We start from the raw sequence: 15,286 nt of genomic DNA on the forward strand, positions 1-15,286 counted from the left end.
GCTCTAGGTGGAGCACTGTGTTCTGCTTGTAGCTCCAACCATTTCTGACCCCTTCCCCTCCAAACTGGCAATTCGTGCTTCCAGATCTTGCTAGCAGTAGAAAATGTGAGATAATTGCTGTGTTTTTGAAAGAAATCACTGTGAGCTGAATTTCAAGACAAGTCCTTTCACCTGGATAAAACCTGGGCTGTGGCTGCTGCCAGTTTTCAATGTGCTGGGGTTTCATTGGTCCTGGGGAAAATTGGAGGGGAAATTTGATTTGCAGCTGCTCAGATTTGTGATCAAGAGAGGAGTTGGTGTGGGGGGTTGGATGTGGAGGGGAGTCATCTGTCTGGAAGCAGGAATGCCAGAGCTGGAACAGCTTGGGAGTGAGTGGAGCTGCCTGGGTGGTGAGTAAGGAACAGCCCCAGCATTGCCTTGTGGCTATCATGGAGTTCCCTTGGGCAGCAGAATGGATTCATGTGCTGCTCACAGGAGGGATTTTGCTGCCAGGGTGTGAAGGAACCTGCTCGTGATGCCTCCTTGTAGGACTTGTGGCCACAGGGCACCACCCAAGGTGTTGCTCTTTCATTTATTTGCTTTTCCTTTTTTCCATGTTCCAACACAAGCATGTTTAATTTGCCTCAGGAGGTGCACTAAAAATTTCCCAACAAAAGAAACATCAGGAAACTGCTGAGTTGCTTGTTCCTGCAGTCAGGGGATAACCTGAAGCTTGTTAGCATAATGCAGATCTGGGGGCTCTGGTTTGGACAAATCAAAATCTATCTGTCTCTGGCAGGGTGCTTTTCATTCTGTCTCCATGAATTGCCCGTTTCTGTTAGAGCTTTGAGAGAAGATAGAAATATTGTAGTCTTTTGTCATATAAAGTGTTCCAGCACAGGGTTTATTTTATGGCTAATGGGTTTTGTTATCCTGTCTCTACTTTAGAAGAAGGTCTGGGAAGTATAAAGAGCATATAGGTGATCCTTTTGGAAACCGTCTCTGCTCTGAGGTTGGGATGGGACCAGATGAACTCAGCAGGGTCTTTCCAACCCAAATTGCTTCAGGGCTCTTGTTGTATTTGTCTATCTGGGATGTGGGTTTGATGTAATTACAGCAACAGAAAGCTGGCAGTTTAGTTTCCTCTCTTGGGATGATCTTAACAGAAAATACGTGGGCTGTGTTTCCAGTTCTACAGAGTTAGCCTTTTGGCGCTGCAAACTTTCATCCCATGGGCAGATGGGTGACTTCTGCAGGGAGTCCTGTTTCTCAAGACCGCCACAAATAAAATGAACCCTTTTGAAACCCAGCTCTGCTTTTGTGGAGCTGTTGTGCTGCTTAATTACATATTTAAGACTAAAACCTAAACCAGATGTAATTGTTTTATGGCTGGCATAATCTCAATGGTTTTAGTTGCACCTGAGTTTATGGATAAATACCTTTTTGTATGTATGAGCCATCAGAACTGTGATCAAAAAGAAATTATAAATATCCATGTGTTGTTATCCAGTTAGACCGATCTGCAGGTTGTTAACAGTTCTGAGAGTTTGACCCGAAGTTGTCCTTTCTTTGAGAATTTCTATTGAAAGAATATTCCTTAAAAAAACACCCGGTGGAACTTACAACATCTCATCTGCAACAGGAAATTTCACTTGGTTTTGGACTGAAATAGACAAATACATACCAGAGACTTAGAAAATAATGCTCAAAGCAAAAAGCCCAAGCAAACCCTAAAACAATACTCAGATATAGCATACTTGTCCTAGTTTTATTTTCTTTAATTTTTATTTTTAATGCTCAACGTTTTATTTCCTCAGAATGCTCTCTATTACTTTTTCTTTCTCATCTCAATGTTAAGACCTTTTCCAGGGTAACGTGTACTTATTTAAGATTGGGTTTTCAGCTGTGAATTGAACCTTTATGAATCCTACAACTCCACTACCCTGTAAAAGCAGATTAAGTTTGGAGATAGTCACCCGTGGGGAGAATTGTGCTGCTCTGGAGACAGGCTTCCTGTCTTGTTTTTCCCTTTTATATTGCCTCTTTAAATGAGATGTTACATTTCAGAGGATAAACGTGGTAAAATGTTTCTTTGTGTGTTCCCCCAGTTGTTAATAAAATAAATAAGATCAGGCAAGTCAATGCATTTCTTAGCAAAGTTCCATCTGGTTTTTTATTCCGTTGTATTTGTTGGAGAGTGATTTTGGTATTAATCCTGCATGAGGCCACAGTTAGACTTGCTTTTTCTATGTTTTATCTTGCTTTTAATAAAGCAAGTCAAGGGTGTGGTTATTGTCAGATTTACTTCGGAACAGAGTAATAAATGAGGTTTTAATGGGAAGTTGGAAACACTGATGATTTATGGCTTCCTACGACTCTCATTAGACATCTACATCAGCGTGCAACGTGCCATAAATTATGGTACATGCTGCAAAAAGCCATAAATTGTCATTTCCAATGCGAGTTATCACCATTAAAGACTTTTATTCCCTGCTGTTACTGTGAGTTTCCACAGCTTCCTCACCAATTCCCTGACTAATGATTTCAGCAGCTGCTGGAAGATGACCCAGAGATGCAGTGGCTGATTAGGCAACACAATTGCCTTAAAGCTGGGGAGTCAGAGGTTAAACTGCTTTATAGAGAAAATATGCTCTCCTCTCCTGGTACCATCCCTAACACTGAGCATTGCTGAATTCCATTTGCACCAACTGCAGCATTTTCCTGGCTGTTGTTAATCTCTGCCTACTGAAAACCAGAAATGCTTTAAAAGCACCAATATCCCTTTGAGATAAGCTGGGTCCTGTGGAGCAGTTCAGTCTCTGCTGTTGATGTGCCCATCACAGGGCTTGCAGCAGAGATGTTGCTGATATTGGTGATGTTGCTGTAGCAGTTATAGCACTTTGAAGGGATGAGCCATCAAATCACTGGGTTGTGTGCTTGATTCTGGATTGCAAATCGACTGGAGTGGGGCTAAATAAGGTGAGGGAGTTGCAGGGATTACTGCAGGGTTTGCTCTTGTGCGGCGTTGGCTCCAGGGAAGGTGCTGTGTTCCTCCAGGTTCTGGTGGTTTCATTTCCAGGAGGAAGGCAAGAAAGGCTGTATTTAAATATCCTTCTGGTTTTAGACACCTTTGAGGCTCCTTTTGATTGAGAAGTGAGTGGTGCCTGTTAGGCTGCTGGCTGTGAAGTGTCATGATGGAAGCTACACACTGCAGCTTGCAAATGCAATGCAAACCCCCAAAAAATTATCCTGGCTTTCCCAAGGCATTCTTTCTGACCAGTCTGTTCTTTTCCCTGAACACTTGTGTGCACAGGGCTCTTGGGGAGGTTTTTCTGAGCCACACCTTCATTAAACCTTACTTTAGCAAACATCTTCCCTCATCCAGCCTCTTGAGTTCAGGGTGCTGAGGACAGAGAGGGACACCTCTCCAAAAAAAACCCCGGTTGTAATCTTGTTTTAGGCGTGATGAAAAGGAGAATTCTGATAAAACGGGTTTTAACACTTTACTAGCCATTTTCGTTGCATTCTGAGAGAAGAGCTTTTTGTGCTCCTCCATCCATCCCCCCAGCCGTCTCTCACCGGAGCGCATTTTTGGCTAAATCGTGCCCTCTAGCGCGGCAGCTCGGCGGCATCCGAAGCGCCCAGCTTTGCCGTGGCGCTCTGTTCCTGTTCTCTCTCGGGTAGCCCGGAGAGCCAATCCAGCCCAGTTCGCACGAACAGCTGCTTTGTGCTCCTCGCCAGGTGAGGGAAGGGGCACTGGGCCTGTGGCTGCTCTGGAGCTGCCCGGCTTTTCTCGGCAGGAGGGCAGCAGCGCTGCCTGCGCTCTGCAGCTCTCGCTCAGCAGCAATTTCGGAGCTCTCCGTGCCACGGGTGACCTCCAGGGCCGTCCCGAGGCAGGAAAGAGGAGGCCAATTAGAAATAAATTCTGCTTTATTTATTTATTTCATTTTTTAACTGGATCTCTAGTGTGTCTAGTTGATTACACTGAAAAGGGCCAGTGAATTTTTAATTTTAGGAAATTAAAAATAAAAAGTTGCCTGGAGTAAATGTATAACCTGAATAAAATAACTGTTGACTTAAGTCCAGGAATACCTCTTAGAGTCAGGAATGATGAAGAGCTTGTGCTGGCTGCTGCTTCCAGCCATTGTTTAAGCTCAGCCTGGGGGCTGCCGTATCCTGTGGTTTGGGAACAGCAGAATAGATCAGCTTTAAAATGCTCCCACACTTTACATATTCAATTACACTTCACATCTTATGGTAATGGGAACAGTGTCTGTAAAATGGGCTTGCCACTGTTCAATTGATTCAGATTTATTGTGAAACCAGACCCTGTGCCATCAGTCCTCTCCTGCCTTCAGAGGGCATCACCAAGACTTCTGTGATCAAATCCTGTGAGACACATTTGAATGGAAATTGTGAGTGAAGGGAAAGAAGTATTTTGTGTTGTGTGCATTTCATTAAATAAGCATCTTTCATGAAAAAAAAAAAAAAAAAGTGAGGTCTAGTCCTGCTGAATTATTTTACAACTTCTCAGATATGGGACTTATTCACAGGCTGAAGTTTTTTGTGCTTTCAAGGTATTCTTCAACTCTTACCTTAAAAGGCTTTGTAATAAAATAATTTCATTCTCAAATGACCTTTGATTCTGTACTTGATTTATATTGAGGGGTTTTTGTAATATGCTTTAAAAAAACTACAAATCTGAAATATTTAAAAATGGACTATCTGATAAATTCGATTTCACTGAGAAACTTTGTTTGCCATTTGTTTGAATGTTGTTTCAAAACATTGGGTCTTTGGTTGAGTTTTCTGTTTGGTTTTTGTTTATTTTCATTTTTTTTAATGAATGTTTTTGCATTTTGTAAATGGAACATGTTGACTTCTTCCTGGTGAACTTTTTTGGGGTGATGGTGAGGAATCACAACTTGTGAAACATTCAGAATTTGGGAACAGTTTATTTCTCATCTGTTCTAGAGTGATTTTTAAGCAGTCACATATACATATCTCAAGATGCCGTGGGTTTTTGCTCCTCTCCTATGATTATTGAAGAAAAAGTATTAGAAATATAGAACATGCAATCTAGTAGTTGAATTGAAGGATGACCTAATGATATCTGATTTCTGTTAGGCATTGAAGGTGAGAAGGTGGGGAGTTTCCCCATCTGTGACAAAGTCCCTTTTATATCCTGGATGAATTTCTGCATCCTCTCACACAAACTTTGCAGCCAGTGGGAGCCACAGGCTGTGAGGCCACCCAGAAATAGTCAAAATGTGATGGCTGACAGAGTCGCGTGGTTCATGGCACCATTAAATTATCATCTGGCCAGGTCTGAGAGCAAAAGGAACACAGGTGTGAGTCCCCACTGGAGATTTTGCAGTTCACATGAGGAAGTTTTAAATGCAGCAAAGGACAGAACTATGAAGTTGGTGTTTGGAGCAATCATTTCTCTTTTGGAGACTGCTCAAGAAACTTTCATTATTGTCCTAGGCAGGATTTAGGAGTTCTCTCCTGTGTCCCATTCACTGTGATTCCAACTGTGTCAGCATGCTCAAGGTCTGGTTTTCAGTAACAGATGTTTTTTTCCACTTCTGCACAAAGTAACTGCAGCTGATACTTAATCACAAATATCTCTAAGAAGATATTTTTAAATTAAAATGATAGAAATTACTTCAAAATTACCACACGCTTGAAATATACACACTGCATTTATTTGTTTTGAATTGATGAATTGTTTATGGAGCACATACACACATATCCTTTTGTTCCAAAATGAATGGGTAGAAAAATTTGGAAACATTGGCTGAAAAATGTCTTTCCATTTCTAGCTAGCTATTAGTCAGCTGTGTATATAAGAGCTCTGTCTGGATGAAAATAAATCAGTTGGGCTGATTAAAAGTAGCTTAATTGTTGTCTTCCCCTTGCAAGGATATTACAAAGCTTTCTCTTTCCAATGGCTAAAAACCTCTTTCTGATTTCTCACCTAAATTTATTTAGGACCACGCTTTGTCTGGCTGACTGAAGATCTTGAATGTCCTTTACTAATACCTAAAGCTGAAGTTCAGACTAAACCCAAAACATTTCTCTTTGGAACTTTTAAGATCCCAGTGAAAAGTCCTCTAGAGCAGAACCTGTGGTAGAATCTTGAGCTGGAAGAGGAGAACTCTGTTCTGGAAGCAAATTCTTATATTTCCTTCCCGGATGGGTGTTTCACAGTAATTTCCAATCACTGCATATTAAAAAATACACAATTTCTGTGACTGGTCTTGAACTCAAATATTGGCAAGCAAAATATTAATGAAGTATTATAATGTCCAATTTCTTTGCTGACTAAAAGCCATAGGTAAAAAATAAAATTTGGTCCAAATTCCTCTGTCTGGGCCAGAGTTGATTTTGAAAATATTCTGGTACAGGGATGGAATTAATCAGTTGTGCAGTATAAGAGCAGGAACATGGAGATGGAAATTCCATTCACAGAGATGGAAATTCCATTCCTGAATATGTCCTGAAGCAATTCTGGATTTGCTTTTCCCAATCTGCTTTTTATTTGCTTCTGTATGAAAAGCAGCTGATGCAGCTTTTCAAACTGACATTCATCCGTTTAAAAATATATGAAAAAAATAAATCTTTAAGTGTTGAACCTTGAAGATTGATTGTGGCAGAGATTTTGTTCTTTTGTCCTTCCTGCACTGGCTATGATTTCTGCCAAGGATTTGCACCAGTTTGAGGCATCCCAGTTGTCATTCTGCTTCTGCAGAGGAGACTGCAGGAAGGGCCGTGTGTCATTACTGCTTGCTGTGGAACAAGTATTTTCATCTGGTAGCTCAGTGGAAAGCAGAAACTGATGATCCTGTGCAGGTGTAGACTTTTTAGATTACAAGACAAAAAATGCAGCCTGGTGTGAAAACTCAGCTGCTCAACTTATGAAACACTTGCTGATATCCCCAAGGGGTTTCTGAAGCTGTTACTGCTCAACACCATCAAAGAGACCCAAAATGACACTTTGCTAGAAATTTTTGGAAGTTCTGTCTATGTGTTAGCAAGGAGAAGTTAAAAATGAGAATCACAGAGTGCAAATTCATTGCTAGTACAGTATGCAATGAATCTTTGTGCTGGGAAAATTAATTCTATTTAAAAAACATGAGTGGAATATTGTTGATTTCTAAGGAAGCCTTACAAAGGTAGGATGGTGATGGTTTATGATATGTATATTCTTGATTGAGTCTCATTGCTAATTTTCTTTTAATATATTCTTATTGTGCTTATTGGAAAAATTCAACTCATGCAGAAGCACCTGAATGTTTTGGTGACATTTTCTAAATCCCTGAGGTTGTAATAATTCCAAGGCAATATATTTGTGGAACTTCTAATAACAAATGTGGAGGCTAGTATGAATTCAGGCATTAACATTGTACAGAAAAAAGCTGTGGAGGTGTACAATTAATGGAGAACTCCATGGTTCTGCCTCTGGCAAATAATTAAAAAAAAAAAGTTGGTGGATGTGCTTCAAGGGAGTAGTAAAATGACAAGACTGCATAGTGTGCCTTCAGCGAGGTAATTTGCTAACAAAATGCTGCGTGTCAGATTTTGGGTCTTCTTTTGACCTCTGTATAAGGTTTGAAAGACTCAAGATAAATCTTAGCATGGCAGTTAGGAGATGAAAACAGGCTCATGTGAGCCAATAAACCAAATACTGACAGTAGCAGTGATTACTGGGAAGAGAAACAAAAAAAGGGTGGATGTGCTTTAGGCATTCTGGAAATATTATTGTACCTTGGTTCCCACTGGCCATAATCAGCTTTTTGAACGTGGTAGGAAAAAAAGTGGTGAAATTTACTGGATCATTCTGAATAAATACTTCACAGAGGGTAATGTATTCAGTGAAAGAAATTTTTTATTGTTGCAAATGTTTAATGGCACATTAGACTTACCTCTAATGTATTGTATATGATTAGTGGAATAATCTCGAAGAATGACTTTGAGATTATTACTGACTTGAACATATTTATTACTGAGAATTCCATTTTGACATACCAGTGGCGTGACATTGTTTTTGGAATTTGCATAACAAAACTTCTGGGTTGCCTACTTTAGCGAGCAGTGAAAAATAGGTTAGTGATCGTACAAAAAAAAGAAAACACACGTTTCCATCAATATTCCAGCCGAGCCAGCAGAGTTTTATACAGAATTTTAAGTGTTCCAAAGGAGGAGAGAAGATGAGGAGAATAGATCAGCCAGAATCCAATCTTATTAACGAGCACATAAAATTCATCCCATTGGTGAAGCAATGGTGAAACATTTTCTCTCTCCCTTGTACAGCTGTAGCCAGGACAAGTCTGTATCTGCAAAGCACAGGGAATCCTTTCCCCTCTCCTTTTTTGTTGTGTGCAAACTCTTTAGTTTCATTCCACCTTCAGAGATATTTTGAATTGTTATTAAGATGATTTTCAATGGGAGACAACTCTGTTTATCTTTAAACATCCTGATCTGAGCCTAATAGTTATAATCTTCAGCTTTGCCCACCCTGAGCTGATGTTTAACTCTCCAGTTTTATCTTGTGATTGCTGCAGTGCTTCAGGAGACAAAATGCTGCTTCAAATCAAGCAGAAATGTTGCCAGTGACACCACTCAGAATAAATATCTCTGGTTAAATGTCAGGGAATTGTCACTTCTTGCATGGATGGCTCTGCAGTGGGCTTGGCTTGCTTGGATGAGTAACCCGAGTAGGATACAACGAAGTGTTTTAGGATTTTTAGGTCTTTCTACTTGTCTTTGTCACTTGTTTGCTCTCTGTCAGCGTTTTCTGTGCTGTCTCATATCACAGGAGTTCTGTCAGTGCCACTTTGGGATCAACACCCACGTCAGGCACTGAGCTGCTGCGGCACCAAACCCATTCTGCTTCAGAACTGCCCAATTCCAGAGCTGTGTCCAGGGCTGTGGCACTGCCAAGGGAACAGCTGATGATCTGGGGTGTGGGATTGGCTCTGGGGCTTGGTGTTGGTTGGCTGGTCTGTGGGAGGTGGGTTGGGAGGTTTTTGGGTTGTTTGTGTGAGAAGACAGTCACAGCCATGTCCATGGGTGGTGCTGGGGGTCCTGGGCATGGCAGGGGTGGCTTTGGGGGACCTTGGTGGCACCTTGGCAGCTGCTCTCACACACCTGATAGAGGCAAAACCTTTGTTTCTGACATTAATGATTGCAATGCATCCAGGACAGCTGCTCCTGCAAGCAGCAAGAGGAACGAGCAGCACTGACTGCCCCCACAGCACTGTGCTGACACAGATGTTCACTCCTGGGACTTCTTGTTTGAGCTCTGCTCTGCTGATCAACAGATTACACCGAGTTTTCACCTCATAAAGAATATTTAAGTCAGCCCAAATCAGCTCATGGTGATCCAGCCTGACGAATGACTGGGGCTCTGTGCAATTCTCTGGAAATTCTCAGGATTTTTATCGAGGGTGGCAAAGTGTCCAGGGGTTGGTTTTTTGTGTCTTTGAGTACACCTAGCAGTGAATTTGCCTTCCAGCTTTACACCTTTCTCGACATGTTAAAGGACTGTTTAAGAACTCTTCCTGAGTTTGAGGTCAGAATTGAGTATTTGCTGTGGAAAATGTCAAATTCAGAACTAGGTTTTAATTTCAGGTGGGTCAATGACCTGGAAGTCTGTTTCTAGAAATTCATTATAGAACAGGGTTAGAAGTTCTGTAGGGAGGATGTTCTTGCCATGTGTGACATTATCCACCCTGAATCACAATTCAGGATGCATTTTTTCCCTTCTTCTTTTGCTTTTGTTACAGGATTTTTACAGGATTTTTGTTACAGAATTTTTAGTCCAAGCCCTGAATTTCACTGCATGACTGAGTTTGTGAAGTAGGTTTTCTTTGTTATTTGTTTTATGGAATGTAGGCAAATTGCAGCTGTGATGCAAATTTGTACATCCATACTTTTTTTTTTTTAATTTTTCTGTTACGAAGAAAAGTTATATTTTTCTCATGAAAATCTTGAACTAACTTAAATTCAGCACTTAGCTGTCCATTACAAAGGTGGGGAAAGTAAAATTCAAATTTGTCATGTGCCAGACTGAAAATAGAGCTGTCCTAAAGAGCTTGGGGGAGGGAGAAACAGGAGGTCATGGTGGACAGAGGTGCTGAGGGAAAAGCAGTCCCAAATATATTGATTGTTTCTGTACAGCTGCTTTAATGGATTTTACTGCCCAAAATCAATAACAACTTTTATCAGTCCTAATGAATCAAAGTGACAACTAAAAGTTTTAAGAATTGGTGGTTTTGGATTGAAAATTATACCCAGATTAATCTTCTGTATTTGTACATTATAGAAAGATTAAAAAAAAAAAACACAATAAAAACCACCCTTTCTTTAACAAAAATTCGGCTGAATAAGTCTGATCTCATTGGCTTTACCCAAATGAGCTTTGTGAATTTGGAAATGCTACTGCATTTACTGTTTGCTCATTTGTTCAGAGTAGGATTTTATCACTTGTTCATCTCTTGTGGATTTTTGTGCATCAATGTTTGGCTGGGCTTTAACCTGTTGACTTTATACATAGTAAATTGATACATTTTCTACTGGTTTGCAGTAATTAAACTCAATTAATTGAGCTGTTCTGTTGCTTGTAGTAAGTACAATGGTGTATTAGTACTTAATAGCTTTATCACTCTGTTTTCGAGGTTCTACAGCTGTAATTGGACTTTACACAGGCAGTTAAAGTATTTATTTTAATTATTTTTTATTTTAATAGCTAATATTTAAGCCATGCTTTTAGCTGAGTACAATTCCTGCTGCTGCCTGGCACCTGTTGATGATAAATACGAAGTAAATTATGGATATGCTTTGTCCATATGAAAACACTCCCAGCCATGCCACTGGTACTGATGGGCAGCTGGATTTAAGGTATTAATTAAAACCTTTCATTTGTCCAGCCTGGAGAATTTTCAGCCCATTTATGGGAGCTCATAATCCATTTATCTTGTCCCAGTCTACAAACTCAGCTACAGGGATGCCATAGGTAATTCTGTCAGAAGTCTTTCTATTTATTATCATTAAAATGATATAACACTATGCTTCATTGTTTAATAAAAATGAGATTTTGAGGATAAACTCCTAAAATTTTAGAACACATTTATTTTAATCCAGGCAAGCAGCAACAGTTTCTATGTAGAAAGCTTGACTTCCTTAGAAAAGAAAGTTTTTTTTGTGTAATTATGCCTTTGTAAAGGGGGAAGAAGTCTTTGAAGTATCTGTGGGAATCAATCTCCTTAAAAATTTAACATCACCTTGATGTTTTAATTGTGTGGGATCAAAATGCAAAAATGCAGAATGCCTGGTAGCTCAACAAGTTCTAACCTATCTCTTCCTGTAATATTGAACTTCTCAGAGCCATTTATCAAATTGGAGAAGCAAAGGAAACATTAAATGTTAAATATTTCTTGGGATCCAGCTGTGGTTTGTCAGCTATTTCTGAACCCTTTAATTGAACATGGAAAAATAGGCAGTGGGGCACTTTTTGCAGCTGCTAAACAGGGAGAGATGTGGCTGAGGTTTTATGCCAAGGTATTTTCCAGATCTGGAGTAAGAATTGAAGCAGCAGGAGACTTCACGACCAGTGGTTTTTCATCTTTCCCTTTTGAACTCGGGTAGTTGCAGCTAGGGAGGGATTTTTAGCCCAGAAAACCCAGAAGGAATTTTTTCCTGAAATGTGTAAGTGAAATAGAGTTGGTCTAATGTGTGTAAGAAGCATCTGATGGCAAACTGTGTGAAATTTCTCCTGGCAAAATATCAGTTCCTTGCTCAGGAAGTTATTGGGAATCAACAGGGATGCAGGAAGATGTCTAATCAGGGAACACAGTGAAAATCTGTCTAGGAAATAAGATTTCCTGTGTATTTAATTATTTTCCAGCCTACTGACTTGGGGGCTGGGAGTAAAGTGTGTTTTTCTTGTGTAAGGCCATTCACAAGAACAATAATTGTACAACTGTGACTATTGCATAGCTTTATTTTCCACTTACTGTATTAAATATGATAGAAACACTGTCCAAAATGTTTATCTGGGGATTTAATGATTTACTATAATTTATTATTTCAGAAACTGTGATTTAACATTGTCATGTTGTGAAGAAAAGTGCAGTTTTAAAGATAAAACACTAAATGGAGACTTTGAGTTTATGCTGTAAAATTTTCTCCCCCAGTTCTATTGCTGCCACACAATGTAAAAACTATTAGATTAGAAACCATGTTTCTTTTGATTTGCTGGTGGTTTTTTTCCCCCCAAACATACCCTAGTGAAAATAAATCTCACTGCCCTGGACAACTGACAAATACAAACTGTGTTCTAAGAGGAAGAACATCTTTGAGCATCAAATATTTTATGTGCCTATCAGCGTGGTCACATCTCTTGAAATGCGTGAAGCAAGTGCAGAGCTCTCGTTGGAGCTCAGGTTTTAAAGCACAATCCTTTCTGATTAGAGGGATGAAATGCCCATTGTCCAATGCTGATGGGGTGGAAAGAATACATTTCAAGCCACATAAGTCCCCTGAATGCAGTGACTCCCTCAGCAGGTACTAAATCTGAGTCCATGGGGATGAATTCCTGGTTTCAGGAGCTCCCAGCACTCCAGGTGCCCCCTGCCCTCCCTGCCCTGGCTGCTGCTGGAGAAGCTTTGGCAGAGCAGGTGACTCCAGCACAGATCCCCCAAGGAAAACTCCCCAGCCCTGGCTTTGCTGCTCTCCTGAGAGCCCAGAGCAAGGCTGGACCTGCAGCCGTGTCCCACAGGGACCAAATTAAGTGTCACAGCCACGTCCAGGGGTGTGCTCATCCTGCACACCCTGTATTTTATCTTCCCATTGATAAATAATTTTCATGTTCTCATCAGAATTTCCCTGACTGCTCTGAAAGGTGGCAGAAATGGGGACTGGGCCCTTATCCACACCCATGTCTTACACAAGGGAATTTACAGCAAATGTCTCAAGGAAAACACTCTGTAGGAATGGGGTCTTTGTCTGCACAATAATTGAGTATTTTGTGGCATCATGCAGTGCTGAGTTTCCCTGAAGGTATTTTATATTTGGTCTCTTTCCATTCTGAGTATGGGACACTTCTGTAGTTTTATGGAGAAAGTGTGATGAAAATCAGGCTGTACTCTGCTTTGTGGAAAGATAAATGCAAAACCAGGGCTGAGCTTTGGACATGAATACATTATAAATACAAATTACAAGTGAATAGATTTAATTATTTTCTTCTTTCTTCTAAGTGACCATCCAGCAAATCAAACATGGGGAGTTTGCTCTTTTGTGTGGCTTTTCAATTGCCTGCTGTGAAAGAAAATGGATATGAAGAAGAGTTAAACATGCCTTGGTGTGTTCTGCCTTTGAATGCATTGAAATATTAGGGCATTGAAGGAGATTACAACATGAACTCAATTACCACGTTGTACTTCCACTGCAATTTTTCTCAATTTAGAGGCTGCTTATTCTATTAAAAGAGAGGACTTGAACTAATGGTGATTGCTGATCTGCCCTAATGACTTTTTTTTTTTCCTGATTTAAATCAAGTTTTGTTGTGCCATTGAGGATATCATTGAATATCTATCAGTCCATTTATCCAATTTAGAAACAGAAAAGGTCCTGGAATGCACATTTTCAATAATACAGAGCAAGCTGAGGGTGTAATAGGTAAAAATGCAAATAAGAGATGAAAACATCCTCAATTCAAAAGTTCCTAGGAGCCATCCTGGGTGCTGGAACCCAGCTCTCTGTCCTGGCAGGCTGTCAGGGGAGTCCCTGGTGTGATTTTGGCATGTCCAGAGTAATGAGCTGTGACAAGAGGTCCCAGCCATGGCTTGGCAGCCAGAGGTTCCAGAGAGTGCCTGGAAATGAGGCCATGTGGGCTCTGCCAGGGTCCCACTTGGGTTTTGCAACACCAGCTCCATGCTAAGCTACTGGAAATTGTTTAATCTCCCTTACCATCCCTGGTGCTTTTAGGGTTTTAAGCATTAGGACATCTTCAATTACTGTTATTGAAGGTCTCTCAGCTTTGAAAATTGGGAATACATTCCATCAGAGACCCCACCATGGTAATTGGCATGTCGTGGCAATGTCTGCACAGTGTTGTTCCTATTTCAGTCTGCTGCAGAAAAGATTGTTTGCTGATTTTCCCAGAAGTATAAAATTAATTCAATCTAGGCTCTATCGAGTAATGTTTGTGAAAATGAAATTGCAATTTCTCAGACTTTGAATTATTAAAGTCTGCTTTGCTCAGATTGAGATCCAGAGCAGCTCCCTTTCCTTTTATTTGCTCCACACATAACAGTGTCGTTGTCACAGCTTTGTTTTCTATGTTATGATGGGAGAGCATCAGTCCCAAAGTTTTCTTGGCACAGCTGTGCCCCCAGCTTTGCTGTTCTGGACACGTGGCTTAACTGCAGACTCTTGTCCTGTGGATTCTCTGGTTCCATGGTAGTTTATGATGTTTATCCCACGTGAGATGCTTGGATGACCCTGTTCCCTTGAATGCTGTGCAGGATCTTTTCTTTCCAAAACCAGTGAATAATGCACAGGCTTAATCAATTATCTCCTCAAAGTTTGTAATTGATGCATTTTAATATCTGATAACATGCCTAATGCTTTCAGCAGCAAGACAAATATGTTGACAAGGACTATAAATGACTTGGGTATTGACCATCAGTCATTTTAATTAGCAAATCTCTGAATACACTGGAATCAATTTGTTCAATTAGAAATTAATAGAGGTTCCTAGTCAGGGTGTAATGTTGGTTTTGAAATGCTAAAATTGGCAGTATTACCAGATGCTAAAGACAAAAAATAATTGGAGCAGCTGGAGTAGAAATGGGATATTGTTAAATGTGCTCCTGGTTTATCACATTCCCTTTTATAAAAGTGTTCTTTGAAGTGAGGTGGCAATGAAATTGGTCTCTTACTGGATTTGGCTTGATCATTTCTTTCTGCTGAATAATTACACCCTTAATTTTCATGACTAAAAGCTGGTAATCCAGGACATAATTAGTGAAACTTAAATTCACTAATTGTAAACTGATCAGTCACTGATGTAATTAATAATTGAGTTGACTTCATGGAGGCTGCTGTGATGGCAGCACAGGTTCTTTGTTGCCAGAAGTGACAAAGAGCAGAAGTGGTGGCAGGGGCTGTCCCAGAGGGACAGGACCTCTCCTGGAGGATAATTCCATGTCCAGTGCTTTTAGTCTTTTGTCTTTTCGGAGACAACAAAGAGCATTAAATGGACCCAATATATTAAATGTAAATATAAGCCAATGAAGAG

General features: G+C 40.3%; 1 long non-coding RNA gene across 2 annotated transcripts in view; it reads left to right on the top strand.

Annotated features, from left to right (window-relative positions):
- The first annotated feature begins 315 nt into the window (after nucleotides 1-315).
- LOC137482305 (uncharacterized) overlaps nucleotides 316-15,286 on the top strand; it is a 92,555-nt gene continuing 77,584 nt past the window's right edge. For both annotated transcript variants that reach the window (XR_011003994.1, XR_011003993.1), the window contains exon 1: nucleotides 316-389. This is a non-coding gene — a long non-coding RNA (uncharacterized lncRNA). The remainder of the gene's footprint in view (nucleotides 390-15,286) is intronic.

The sequence above is a fragment of the Anomalospiza imberbis genome, chromosome 14, assembly GCF_031753505.1.
Source record: "Anomalospiza imberbis isolate Cuckoo-Finch-1a 21T00152 chromosome 14, ASM3175350v1, whole genome shotgun sequence".
Taxonomy (NCBI): domain Eukaryota; kingdom Metazoa; phylum Chordata; class Aves; order Passeriformes; family Viduidae; genus Anomalospiza; species Anomalospiza imberbis.